Source organism: Lepidochelys olivacea (assembly GCF_965140295.1).
Source record: "Lepidochelys olivacea isolate rLepOli2 genome assembly, chromosome: 8".
NCBI lineage: Eukaryota > Metazoa > Chordata > Testudines > Cheloniidae > Lepidochelys > Lepidochelys olivacea.
Window position 1 is genome coordinate 7353565 of NC_140418.1, and position 13812 is coordinate 7367376.

Sequence of the window (13812 nt, forward strand, 5' to 3'; positions counted from 1 at the left end):
CTCTGAGTCTGAATGAAAGCAATACTGTCAATAATCCTGAGTCAGGAGCTTAACTGATCCATGCAGAGGTTGTTCATGATCTGCCAACCCACATCTGCTCTCCCCTCCCCACATTTGCTCTTGATCTGCCAGCGCCACAACATTGTTGTCACTGGCTCTCTGACTCCCAGACTAACTAAACACAGCTTGCATTGCCTAGTGTCACCACATGGCAATGCAATCCTAAATCCTTGCCTAAACTAAGCAGTCATGGAACAAACTACTAATTACACAACTGCTACTACTCAGCCTTTCTAGAAATAGTAGCTCCTGTTAGAGGTAATGCTGGACAAGTAACCCATCTGCAATGGCTGGAAATGTAAAATCATGGGACAGGCTTATGTGCTGCATGACTTTAACTTTCAGCTGCTCAATCCTGCTTGTCCAAGACTGAGTCTGAGTTTAACAGCAGCAAGCAGAATCCTAAGTGTTACTATTTCTAGGATAAAGTGGGATTCTCCTTGTTTGGAATCATTGTCTAGGGAGGAATGAATAAGGGTCCCGAGGAAGAGATTCAAATAAGAGCATGTACATAACAGATACAAGAATATATTTAATGTGCATCAGTCTCAATAGATTCATATTGGTGGTGGATCTTATTTCAGTGAATGGAAGCTTTTTCACAACAAATAGCAGAAGAGAATCGCCTCATTTTTTAAATGGAAATATCCTTTGTACAACACATGTTTCCGTGCTTACGTACAAACAAACTGCTCTCTGTACTTCTGGACAAGTAAGCACAGAACTCAAAGGACAGAATACTTAACCTGTTTCATAAGACAGAATGGACAGTACACCGGGTTGATTGTTTTGATAGATACAGTAGGTGCTTCCATTTGGCTACAGTAGCTACAATATTTTGGCAACACAACATTTCCCTCTAAAAGGCATCAGTCCTGGGAGGAACTGTTCAGGGCAATCAGTCTCTGCCCTGTGGATAATGGGTTTCTCATCTCTATACCTCTGTCGGCAGCTGCCCATTGCCAGCAGAGTGTTTGATGCTCCCATTCAGAGTGGTGGCCTTGAAGGTGTAAGACCGGCGTCTAATTGAACCGTCAGTGTAGATACTCTCAGGCTTGTTCTGGCAGCTGAAGAACGTGAGGAACCCATTCCGGTAGTTCTTGTTCATCCACCCATAGAGCAAGGGGTTTACAAATGTGGAGCACATGGCCACCACATGGAAGACAGTGTAAAGGAGTTTGTACTCATGGAAGATGAGCACCAAATCCAGGTCGATGGCAAGCTGGAAGATGTGGAAGGGGAGCCAGCAAACTGCGAACACCACCACCACCATCACTAGCATTTTTGTTGTCTTCTTCCTCCGGCACTGGCTGTTGCTGCTGGAGGTGGGGCTGATATGATTTTTCAGCTTGAACCAGATCCTGATGTAGGCATAGCAGATAATGGCAAGTGGAAGGATGTACTGCAGAAGGAGCATGGAAAGGCTATAAATGGTGGCATCTCTATTATTTCCGGAAGGCCACTTTTCAGAACAGACGGCTATTTTGAGGTTGATGGATGGGATTTCCTCATGCCTGTACTCTCTGAAGATGGCCAGCGGGCCAGCCAGGACCGCACCAGTCAACCATGTAATGGCTATGATCGCGAAACTGAGCCTCTTGGAGATCCTGCTGTCCAAGTGGAAAACAATGCATCTATACCTGTCCAGAGCTATCACAGTTAAGGTGAGGGTAGACACATGGACACTCAAAGCTTGGGCATAAGGGACCAGATGACAAAGAACAGCCCCAAACTTCCACTCATCCAGCAGTGTGTACACCAAAGTGAAAGGCAAACAGAGAGTGTCCACCATGAGGTCCGCCACGGCCAGGTTAGCGATGAAGAAATTGGTTACAGTCCTCATGGTTTTATATTTCACTATCGTGTAGATCACCAGGGAGTTGCCGATGAATCCCAGGAGAATGATTAAGGAGTACGCTGCGATCAATATGACCTGGACCCCAACGATCTTGGTACTGTCCATCATCATGCTGCTGGAACCTTGGAGACCCTGGCTAGGAGTGACAATGCCATTGGAGTGCCAGCCTAGTGGCAGCTTCTCATCCAAGACCAGCTCCTCCATGACCAGGGTGCTGTTGGTTTGCTTCAGCAGCCCCATGTCTGACGTGTCCTTTCAGGAGGCGGGGAGGTCTATAACGTCACCTCTGGAAGAGTAAAAGGGAAATAGTAAAAGTGAGACCATTTCAGACAGCAGAGCAGCTTCAAGCACCTCAATTCACAGTGGCATATCCAGGTTGACATTTCAAATGAAGCAGCTGCAGTAACATCCCTTGCCTTTTCCCTACTCCCTGATAAATTTGTGGTTTCCAGACATAGTTACCACGGCCACTCAGAGGGATGTTAATCCCCATTAGACCTTATTTTAAACATACGCTAAAATTCATCCTAACCCACCAAGGAAAGGCCAGTGCCCATTCCATTTCCCAAATGAATTTTTCAGATTTTATTTATTTAAAAGTGAATGGTGTTTTTAACAAAGCAAACAAACAATCCTTCCACTCGCCATACTGATGCAACAAGACGGAGCTCAGTTTACAGCACCACTTCTGTGCGCCTTGCCTGTTGTGGTCTCTCAGGCCCCTGCTGTGCTTTAGACTAGAGAGAGAAAAAATAAAGTACCCAAGCAGGGGCTGGAACCTGTGGCACTGTTTCTCCCAGCCGGTGTCTAAGGGTGGATTGGCACAAGCCGATATCATGTATGAGAAACACCAGCGTGGCACACGAGAATGGGTGCAATAAAATACTCTAGTTCGGTACGCAGCCATCAGCTTCATGTATAACAATAAGTGTCCATGTGACATATCCACCAGGGCTGTGAACTAGCCCTGCACAGGAAAGTGAGCATCTAAGTAGTTCTTGCCTTTACCAGCACTGGGTATCTTAGTATTTCAGTGTGAGCATCTGAGCAGGAACAAGCCATCGTTATCAAGTACTGAAGTCAGTGTCTAGGCCAGAATGCAGTTGCATGCAAAAGAGTGAGCATATAAGGCCTTCTCTACAATAGGTAGACTAGAACCTGTAATTCACCTCCTACTCTGAACAGGGTTAGATGGAGCCTTGTCTACACTACCACTTCAACCATTGTTCCCACTGATGCTAGGTCTGAAATCTGCCGCTGAAAATTCAACCTGAGCATTCACTGACATTCTGCCGGAACGTGTGTGAATGTGTGTGCACCGGAGTCGTGGATGGGAATGAATGACTGAGTGTGAACAGGCTCCACCAGTGTTGTGCATGAGCATCCAAGCATGAACAAGCATCTGAGCGTGACACACAAAAACAAGAGTCCCGATGTGAATATGCCCCCCCAGCAAGGTGCACGAGCCCAAACATCTCACATGAAAGTGCCTCTGGCAGCATTGTGCATGATGACACAGGGCCAATCCAACTCCATAAGCCAGTGCTGGATTTTGTTGCGATCACAATAAGAGAATGTTGCCACTGCAGGGGTTTTATTCAGCACATACACCGCAGCATAAAATTCAACACGGCTATTAAATCCCCACCAGCCTTTCTCTGACAGAACCCCTCCAGCTGAGAAGTGACGGGGGCTGAGCAGAGGTCACACTCTCCACCTGCTCAGACCCAAATGTGGGGCCAAGATCCAAGAATAATGCTTGAACAAAGTGCTGGGTAGATCGCTTGAGTTGCATAAATAACAACGTCTGCAAATTTGCCGTTCAGCTTTTCTGTTCTGGATCATTTCCAGTTGAGCGAAAGGGTTCTAACGCTGCTCAACTGAGGTAAATGAAATATGGGTCCAAAATGAAGAGTGCACCCTGAGAGGCAGGAGCAGCTGCACAGCATCTTATCGTCCTTCTTTCAAATGAATTGGTCCAAGTTTCACATTTGTTTCTACAGGAACCAGCGAACCGTCCGCTTCTGGGCAGCTCAGCAGATCCTAACCTGACAGCCACAGTTGCAGGGTTCTCAGAACAGTATGTCCCGAGGCATGGATGACTCTGAGTTTTTATGTGAAATGTGCAAGTGGTTTAAGCTAGTTCCTTAAATAAATGGAAGAAAATATTGGCCAGCACGATGGTAAATGAGGCTGCAATTATGTTGTAATGAATAATAAATAGCTGTGTTCATTTATCACTCCTCAGAAACAAGGATCATAGCTCCCCTTGGGAGCAGCTTCAGGAATCTGTTCTGGTGGCTGCAAAGCGATGCTGTTTGGGAAGCCCAGGGAAAGGGGAACAGCCTCATTTAGACTCGTCCCAGCTGTGCTCTGCCTTGCGCGCTCTGTGTTTTTATTGGCACCAGTGGCTCTGCTGGCGGTGCTGGTTTCTATGGCAGAGATGCGAGGGTAAGTTCTCCTCCTCTCAGCGCAATCAGTGCAATCCCATTGCAGTGACAGGTTTCAGTGAGGCTGCACTGGTCTGACCAAGAGGAGGTGATTCTCTGCCTTTGTAGTATTTCTCATCTAGGCAAAAGCAGTGCATTGACCGAGTAATTTCTGCACAGCTACAAGTGAGGGAGAAAGGATGGTCCAGGGGTGAGGACGGTCCCTGGACAAATTACTTAGAATCTCTGTGTTTCAGTTCCTTAGCTGTACAAACAGAGATCAAATCACTCTGCTTGGCTCTCAAGGGTGTTGTGAGGCTAATACACTAAAGGCCGTGAGAGGCTCCCATAGTATGGTAATGGGGGCCATATCTAAGGTGGGAGAGGTCAGGAGCAAGGGTAACCCTAGGCAGCAGGGGGGAAAGGTAACACCCCCATTCAGCTGGAGGTGAGGCCGGGAGGAAGGTAATGAGGGTGAGAAGTCAGCGTTGAAGGTAACCTGTGGCTGGGTGGGGTAATGGGAGGGTAACCCCACTTGGCACTGGTTGTGTCTACTAAACCTTCACCAACTAAACCAACATCCCCAGGCAGGTTTGCTGGAACTGTTCTCTTCTCCCTGCGGGACCCGTTAACAGCAACAGAGAAAACCCTAGGGCCACCTGCTCATCCCAGACAACTAAGAGAAGCTGGCTTAGCAGCTTGCACCACAGAGGCTTCTGCTCTTGCACTGAATGGAGACATGAGCTGAGCAGGGAGAAGTTGGGCCATAGAGAATGTATTGATCAGTGCACAAAGAAAATGTGGAGAGACACAGTTTGTTGCATGAGCCTCCATGGAAACAAAGCTGCCGATCAATGGGCAGCATGCTGCAGTGGTGACCCAGCCCCACTGCTTCCCTGCGGCCCAGAAAACTCCCTCCGGCCTGCTGCCCTCCTCAGGTGCCAGGTGCTGGGCTGAGCCAAAGTCAAACTGCAGTAGGGAAGAGCAGAGTTACACTTCAAAGGCTGAGGCAGAAAACAGAACGAATGATGGGCATGTTTTCACTGCTGACTTTCTCAGCTTCCTCACTGCAGTCTATCTTGCCCCATCTGTAGTCATCTAACTAGCTATCTACCCACAGCCTTGGCATCATCCCTGGTCCCGAACCTTTCCTTTCTCTTTTTCCCACATCAGCTGCCAACTGGCTGCAGAGTTTCCTATTTAAATCAAGCTATTTTCTTTAGTTGGAGACTGGCGATAAAAACAACCTGGGAACAGCCAGAAACATAATAATCATTAGGGCTGTTTTTGCCTCAACCATAAAAGGTCTTAATGGACTTTTGCTTTTCAAAGGGCAATAATTAAAAACCAATTAAGGAATTTTAGTTAAGAGGCAAAACCGCAATAGGCTCATAGACTCATGGACGTGAAGGCCAGAAGGGACCATAGTGATCATCTAGTCTGACCTCCTGCACATGGCGGGCCACAGAACTTCACCCCGCCACTCCTATAATAGATCCCTAACTTCTGGCTGAGTTACTGAAGTTCTCAAATCATGATTTAAAAACTTCAGATTACGGAGAATCTACCATTGACTCTAATTCAAACCACCAAGTGCCTCAGGCTGCAGAGGATGGTGAAAAAACCCCCACCACTGGGCTGCTCCAAGGCCATTTGGGCTGCTTCTAGGTCGACAGCTCATGCACCAAGGTTCATCCCAATGGGAAATCAAACTGTGGAGTTACAGCCCCCTAAATGCATATTGGAATGTGGGAGTTAGGGTAGCAAGCCACTCACACCCTAGAGTCCCAGCAAAGCTGCCAGGCTAAATGGAGAGATTTCAGGAGCTAGGAACTACTTTCGTGGGAACGAAGCAGTAGCAGTGCAGACAAGTGGGCTGGCAGAACCAGAAATACTCCCATTGCTGTTCAGTCCTCTCCACTACCGTAAACACCTGGGAAAGTGTTCAACGGCCTTGTGCCTCTGACAGGGAAATTATTTAGATCTGTTCCACTGCTGAGATGAAACCTACCTTCTCTGTCTCTTCAAAGGCAAAGTCACGCTGAGGAAGGTCTGTGGTCTGCAGGGAGCAAGAGGTGACCTCAGGGGTAGAGATATACACCCAGCTGTCTCTGAGAGGAGTGTACCTTTCAACGGGAGAGGCACAGGTCAAGTCTCCTTGGTGGCCCAGGAGGGTCACCTTGCTCAAGGGCCTGAGGATGCCTGATTTTCAGAGGTGCTGAGAACCCGCAAATCCCACTGAAGTCACTGGGAACTGCTTGTGCTCAACCTCTTTGGTAATCAGACGACAGTAGCACCCTGTGCAGCACTGAACACATTGCTGGGGCCGAGTAATAGTCCTGTATGTGGATGCTTCATCCTCTGCTTCAGGGAAGACCTGCCACACTGAGAGTGGCAACTGCAGCCCAAAGGGGAGAGAGGCTACCCCCAGTAAGGAGAACTGGGATGTTGGATGTCTCCACTCCTGGGTGCTACAGTCTACCTCCTGCCCATATGGGAATGTGGGAGAGTGACACTGTGCACAGTGCAGGCTTTAATGGCTGCACCCCAGTTCTCAAGGCAGGACAGGACCAGACTGAGGATGGGATAGAAGCATGTCTGGTGGACATGCAGCCACAACTGGGAGTTCTGTAGCTTCCAGTTATGCATAGAAACCCCAGCCTAGCATCCATTCAAAGGATCCATCAGGGCTGCAGCCACAGTCCATCCCACCTGAGCAGAGCAGTCTACTTTAGGTTCCTTTTCTCCCAGGGATTAGACCCAGAGTCCACTCCAGTTGGCAATGAAATCCAGTTCCAGAATATTCACATTCTAAATGACCTGGCCTGCCTGCCTGCCTGCCTGCCTGCCCTCACTATCCAGATCTGCTCACCTGGGAGTGATAGGTGACTCACAAATCGCACTGTCACTGGGTGACTGGCCCCTTTAAGGGGAAATGGGACCAGCCCCACCTGTGCTGTAATTAATTGCATCTCACCCAGAGGGAGTGGGACTAATGGGGTTAGGTGTTAGAATGGCAAACACCTAAGCCTCACATTAAAAAGGCTTAAGCAAGTGCAGTTGGGACTGACTGTGGAGGACAGCAGTTGAGCTGGGTTGTGGCTGGACAGCTGAGATGCAGGAGCAGAGCTAACTCCTGCAGTAGGCCTTTGGAGCAAGAGCGAAGCCTCCAGAGAATCTGGGCTGTGGTTCTGCAAGAGAAGTAGGGAGCTCACGAAGACTGAGAGGCTCAAGCCTGGAGAGGGGTGAAATATCCTTCAGTAGTGTTTAATTTCATTTGTAGTTTGAGTTCATTTGCATTCTACTGAGGAGCTGGAGGAGGTGCCCTGGCACGTGCTGCTCTGCAAAGGAAGTGTGAAATTCTGTCAAGTTCTGTTTGGAAGGACTCTGCTGCCAGCCCCGGGGAAGCCAGGAAAAGGACTCTGAAGAGGCGGACTGGGGGAAGCCAGTTTGCAGCCTTACCAATTACAGCAGGAGGACTTCCCTTGCCTTAGGAGGGGACTGAACTTTAAGTGTGACCTGGCTGAGTAACCCAGAAGAACTCTACTGCAGAACCAGATTGGCCACCAAAAGGCAGTTCTGGAGTGGAAAGAATCCCTGCAATGCGGCGTCCTGACCTGCAAGGGTGAGTGTGCCCCCACGACATGCACCCGTACAGCCCCCAGTACTAGCCACCTGGATGGTTTGACTCCTATCTATACATTGTTTCCGTGAGTGTCCAGGCTGTGGACATGCTCCATACAGAGACAGGACAGGAGAAATGGCAGAGGGCATCTCCTGAAAAATGAGACAGTTGGACAGAGTTGGAGACAGAGCGGGAGAGTCTTTCCCTTTGGAGACAGAAAACAGAGCTGGTTAATTCAAAGCCGTGCACAGTGAGATTATGGTGGCTCCAATCAGCAGTTTCTGAGCGTGAGGGGGGCACAGGGAGCGGATGGGAGGGGGATAATGGCAAAGGCTATCCTTAGATCAAAGGCCCTCTGGAGTCACGAGCCCGTCACCATTAGGTTTAAAGTGGGAAAGGAAGGGACCTGGAGCCAGACTCTTCTCTCTGCTTCCAATCTTAGAGTAGCTGTTCTGATTAACATTGCACATGGTCTCTTTTTGCTCCTGGCATGGGGCATGAGGAATCAAAGGGCTGCTAATAACTTCTGTATTTTCATGTACCTGCTCATGGTCCTGTTGCTGCTATTCCCTCTCTCCCGCTCAGACCCAAACTGGCCCATCAGGTCAAAACAAGAAAAAGTGTTGAGTTAGGGCTTGGACTAGACCAACACCTAGAAAGGACTAGACCAACTCTCCCTTCCCTACTTCAGACCGACCTCACGGTTACCACGTGAGGTGGGGCAGCAACGCTGGAGTCATTGCCTGAAGCCGGGACCCTGCAAGAGCTGGATCTATCCTTCGTGCAACACCAGGGAATCATTATGGACCGCACTACAGGGGGACTCTGGGGTCTGAGCCACTCTCTGCCCTCCAGAAATTATGTAGCAATAACGTTCTAGGTTTCCACTGTCCCTGGTTAGACCTAAGAATTGCCAGACCAGATCAGACACATGATCCATGTAGTCCAGATCCTGTTTCTGAGACTGGCCAGTAGCAGATGGCCTTCAGTGGAAGGAGCTATGACAGTTTTCTCTGGCTGAGGGTCTGCCCCAAAGTGCGTGTGTGAGAGAGCGAGAGAGACACCCTTCCAACCTGCCCACTTTCCACTCTACTCCTCGTTCCCTGCAAAATATCATCTGATCCTGGAGGAGCACAAAGCCCCCATATTGTGTAGAACAGTGATAGGGCTTTCTTGGGAGGGTAGAGATTGCCGGACAGAGAGGAAAATCAAGAGAAGTCAGGCAGCTGGAAATTGAATCATAGAATATCAGGGTTGGAAGGGACCTCAGGAGGTCATCTAGTCCAACTCTCGAAGCCACAGAAATCCAAGAGCACCATCAAGTGGCCACTTCCCCAGCACTCTGGCACCTCCTGTGCTCAGAAACCCAGTGGGCCCAGGTTTGAATCTTAATTGATTCTGAAAACACTGGGGAATGTCACGCCAGCAAGGTGGTAGCATAATCCCTCGTCACTCCATGACTGAGCCCCTGGGTGGAGGAGAGAGGATAAAACAAGGAAGGGACAACAGCACTAAAACCACCCTAACAAATGTAGAGGTCAAGAGTTGGATGACCTAGCGCTGCTCAAGCGATGAAGCATAACTGGGGGGAATAACCCCAGGGGCTCCTGTTTCCGTACGGGGACCTGCGGGTTCCTAGCATGATGTGTTCCTACTTTCACGTTAGGGTGCTTCAAAGGAACAGTAGAAGTTTCTGCAGGAAATGGTGCAAGGGAATTGATTGGGGGAGCTCCCAGCTACTTGGCTCAGAAGAGGAGGAGCAATAGGAGGTAGCAGCACTAGCTGTAGGAGACATAATTCATCTATACTTCAGCCCTAGTTCTCCCCCCACAGAAAGCACTGGGGGGAATTTGCAGGAGCACTGACAGCGGAAGAGCTCACAGCCACTCTAGTCCCAGCAGAAGATCCAATAGGGAGGGATGAAGGAGCACTGGCTGTGGAGAAGCTCACACATACTTCATTCCCAGTGGTTCCCAGCCCTGTGGAGAATGACAACGGAGCTGGTATTCCCCTTACAGACATGAAAGCCTGTCGCAGAAGTGCCTGCAACGTTGTCATGTGGCAGAGATTGGCTGGGCATGGGGAAGCAGATTCCTGACATGCTTTTCTCTTCACCAGCTGTGGAAGGCTGCAAGAGGTAAGAGAAGGGATATTCTGGTTGTGTGCCAGGATCCAGCTGTGGTTTGGGGAGTGTGCGGCCTGATTCTGCTCCAGGAGTGAGATGTAACCACAGCAGATAATGGAGGAGGCGAAGAGAATCCCTGAAGAGAAAGTTGGAAGGGAGAAACTGGAATCCTACTTCCACCAAACCTGTAGCAGTAACTCAGCTTCTGGTTGGACACATTTGAGGAGCAGACAGCAAAGAGTCTACCCCAGCTCCGGGAGCGGCAACCACTCTTAAAAACAATATGCAACAAGGGAGGAAAGATGGCAACCCCTGACTTTCATTCTACACCCAACCTCTCCGGCTTGCTCCTGGTAGTGACAGCAGCATACCAGGAGCGTGTTCCTTTGTAAATGACAATGGAAACCAGCATAAGGCAGTTTCTATCAGAAGATTCAGGGAAAGATTTACAGGGGGGGAGCAGAATTTCTCAGGCAGCAGCTCATTATATCCACACCTGCCATTCTCTGCTCTGTAGGTTTGTGATTCGTTTCCACAGATGCCCCCAGCCTCCCCACTCCTATCCCCTCTTTCCTCTGAGCATCCTGTTCCCCAGGCTCCCTGCTTCTGCTCAGGAACATCTCAAAACTCTGGTCAGTGTTGCTTGCTGCATGCGTCTTCTTAATTCCATATCTCAGGGCTGCCAGCACCTGAAATCAGTCCCCAGGGTGATGATGCTTAAACTCTGCCATGGACAAAGCATACCAAATCTCCACAGTGCACCAGGAATGAGCCCTTCCCAACCCACCTGGCAAATGCAAGAGCATTCTCTGAATTCAGTAATGAAAGCACAGCAAAGCCACATACCTGGAATTACTGTCTCATCGCTGTCTGGGATGGGGATCTGTCCTTTCCGTTCCACTTTCTCTCCACGTGGATCAACCTATAGCAAGCAGGATTAAAGTACTTCTTCTGGAAACTAACTAACTCCTGGAAAACAAAAAAAAAATCATATGGACGACTGTGCTCCTGGAATGTGCTTCATCCCGGAGGAACAGTTTGACATGCCAGCCTGCAGGCACTCAGAGCTTCCTCCAGGAGAGTGACTGACAATCCCTGCCACACAAAGCTGGATGCTCCGTTAGATACTGAATGAGAGAAAGAAGAGGGAGTGTGTGTGTTTTAACAAACAGGAAAGGAAAGGGGGAGGGAGCCTGCTGCTGCTGTTCATACATTGTTCAGCCACTGAGGAGCTTCTTGCAGTGGAGGAGAGGAGAAGAAGCTGAAATGTTCCATCACATCATCTTCCTATCCCACGGAGAGGTAGTGTGGTCTTGTGGCTAGGACAGTGGCTGAGGAATGAGGTGACCAGAGTTCTGTTCCTGGCTCTGCTCGTGACTTTGGGCAAATCTTATTCCACTCGTTCTGTGCCTGTCTTGCCTATATAGATTGTGAGTGCATTGGGCCTGGAACTATCTCTTCCTCTGTGTTTGTACAGTACCTAGCACAATCTATGTGCTTCAGTGGTATAAATAATAATGGTCTGAAATGGCAGTAGCCACATAGCAACTGCTTGTCCCTTTTCAGAAGTTGGAACTAGGAAGCCGAGTGAGCTTTCCATGTGCCTGGTGCTGTCCAAACTGAACGGTCTCTGCCTCCAGGAGCTTACTGTCTAGTGCAGATGTGTCTACGTTAATACCTTAATAAGGCATTGCAGTGTGTTGGAGTTGGTGGAGTTACATTTTCTATTCTTTTTTTTTGAATAAAAAAAACCATAGAGACATAATTCAAGAAAGAGAGAGGTGATCTATCATGACCGCAAATGTTCGGTGTTGCTGCAACAACTAGCCTGGCAGAACCATGGGGCATGGCAGAATATCCTGCAGCCAGAATGAGGGAAGTAGCAGAGGGGGCAGGGTTTCCTGTCTTGCTGAAACAACGAAGAGTCCTTGTGGCACCTTAGACACTAACAAATTTATTTGGGCATGAGCTTCATCAGATGCATAGCCCACGAAAGCTTATGCCCAAATAAAACTGTTAGTCACTAAGGTGCCACAAGGACTCCTCGTTGTTTTTGCTGATACAGACTAACATGGCTACCCCTCTGAAACCTGTCCTGCTGAAAGTCCCACAGGAGGATAGCCAATAGGAAGGAGGCTCTACGACATGAGCTCTACGTGTGTTTGCCTTTCCAGCTGACCTGGACAAGGAAATGCAGGAGAGAGGGAATGAGGAGAAGGAGACCCAGCATCTGCTTTGAGACACTTCAACTAGGAAGCCATTGTGGCACGGGTTAGTATGACACCCCAGGCTTGGCTCTGGCAGGCTGCGCTTCCTCTCTCTGGTCAGCTGTGGAGAATCAGGAGCCGAATAGCATCAAACTGGGTTTTTTGTGCCTGCTCGAAGAGGTCCAGGGTGCTAAGTGGGTCATTATAATCAGGGGAAGGGAAAAGGAGAAAACCCAGGTGGCCAACAGAGAAAGGAAAGGTAAAACAGAGACATCCCTTTCCTGAATCAGTCTGTCACCCACAGCTTCCAAGCACTCAGTAAATGGATGCATGGGGTAGATTCTAACCAAAGCATTCTTTATTGCTCCGCAATATAATCACACTACTTTTTCAGCAATGTATTAGACAGCTGTACCCAAAGGCCTCTGAGCACCTTAGCCAAAATATAACTCTAAACAGTAATAAACACAGTGCGAGGAGTGAGCAGGCCTGATCTACGCTGGCTGCTGCTACAGGCTGACGTGTAATCATTTCACAAGCCTAAGGATTATGCTTGTTCACCTCTGCCCCCCGTGCTGGGTGCAAATGTGACAGGCACGTGCAGCTACACTTCTCATCAGGCCTGTGGTATATAGAGGACGCCTGAACTCTGCCGGTTCAAGAGTCAGGCCACCTAATCACTCCGTCCAGGGGTCAGCGCTCTGCTCTGGTTTGCGGAAGACTCAGGTCTGAATGTAGGCTTCCTTTGACGGCCCCTCATCAGCATCAGCCCAGGAGACACAAAAAACAAAGCTGCTCGCTGAACCTTTTCCGCTTGCCAAGGTCAGGTGAGGATACAAGGCTGATGAGCTATACTGTACACTTTGCTTTAATGTATTCTGTATTGCCTCTGCAGTGTGTCATTTGCCAATTGTTCCAGGGGATTACATCTGCCCAGTGCAGTGGGACCCTTCAGGATAGGAGGCATTAGTGTATTCATTTGTAAGTTGTTATTACAGTATTATTACTATTCCAACACGTGGGCAGTATTTCAGGACATGGCAGCACACTGGATACTAGCAAAGGTTCTTTCTCTCTATAGTGCTGAGAAGGATGGTTAACTGCTGGAGCTGGTCACGTAGGGAAGTTGTGGAACCCGCAGCAGTGGGGGTTTTAAGAATGTGGTAGACGAACGCCTGTCAGGGATAGCCTAGATATACTTCATTCTGCCTCAGGAGGGGGTGATGGACCTCTTGAGGGCGCTTCCAGCCCTACATTTCTGGGATTCTATATGGCCCTCATCTCCTTAGTTTCTGAGCACCTCACAGTCTTTCATGTATTTATCCTCACAACTCCCCTAGGAGGCAGGGCAGTACTATTATCCCCATTGTGCAGCGAGGGAACTGTGGCACAGAGAGGCTAAGTGACTTGCCCAGGTCACACAGAAAGTCTGTGGCAAAGCAGAATCCAAGTCTCTCAAGTCCGAGGCAAATGCTAACCATTGGACCATTCTTTCTTTTGTTTGCCAT

General features: G+C 48.9%; 1 pseudogene across 1 annotated transcript; it reads right to left on the reverse strand.

Annotated features, from left to right (window-relative positions):
* Positions 1-603: 603 nt before the first annotated feature.
* Positions 604-11210, reverse strand: LOC311525629 (neuropeptide Y receptor type 2 pseudogene; annotated as a pseudogene). Its single transcript, XR_014714708.1, has 2 exons — positions 10944-11210; positions 604-2204 (listed from the first exon to the last, which is right to left on the reverse strand). The product of XR_014714708.1 is annotated as a neuropeptide Y receptor type 2 pseudogene (transcript).
* Between the last annotated feature and the right edge of the window lie 2602 nt (positions 11211-13812).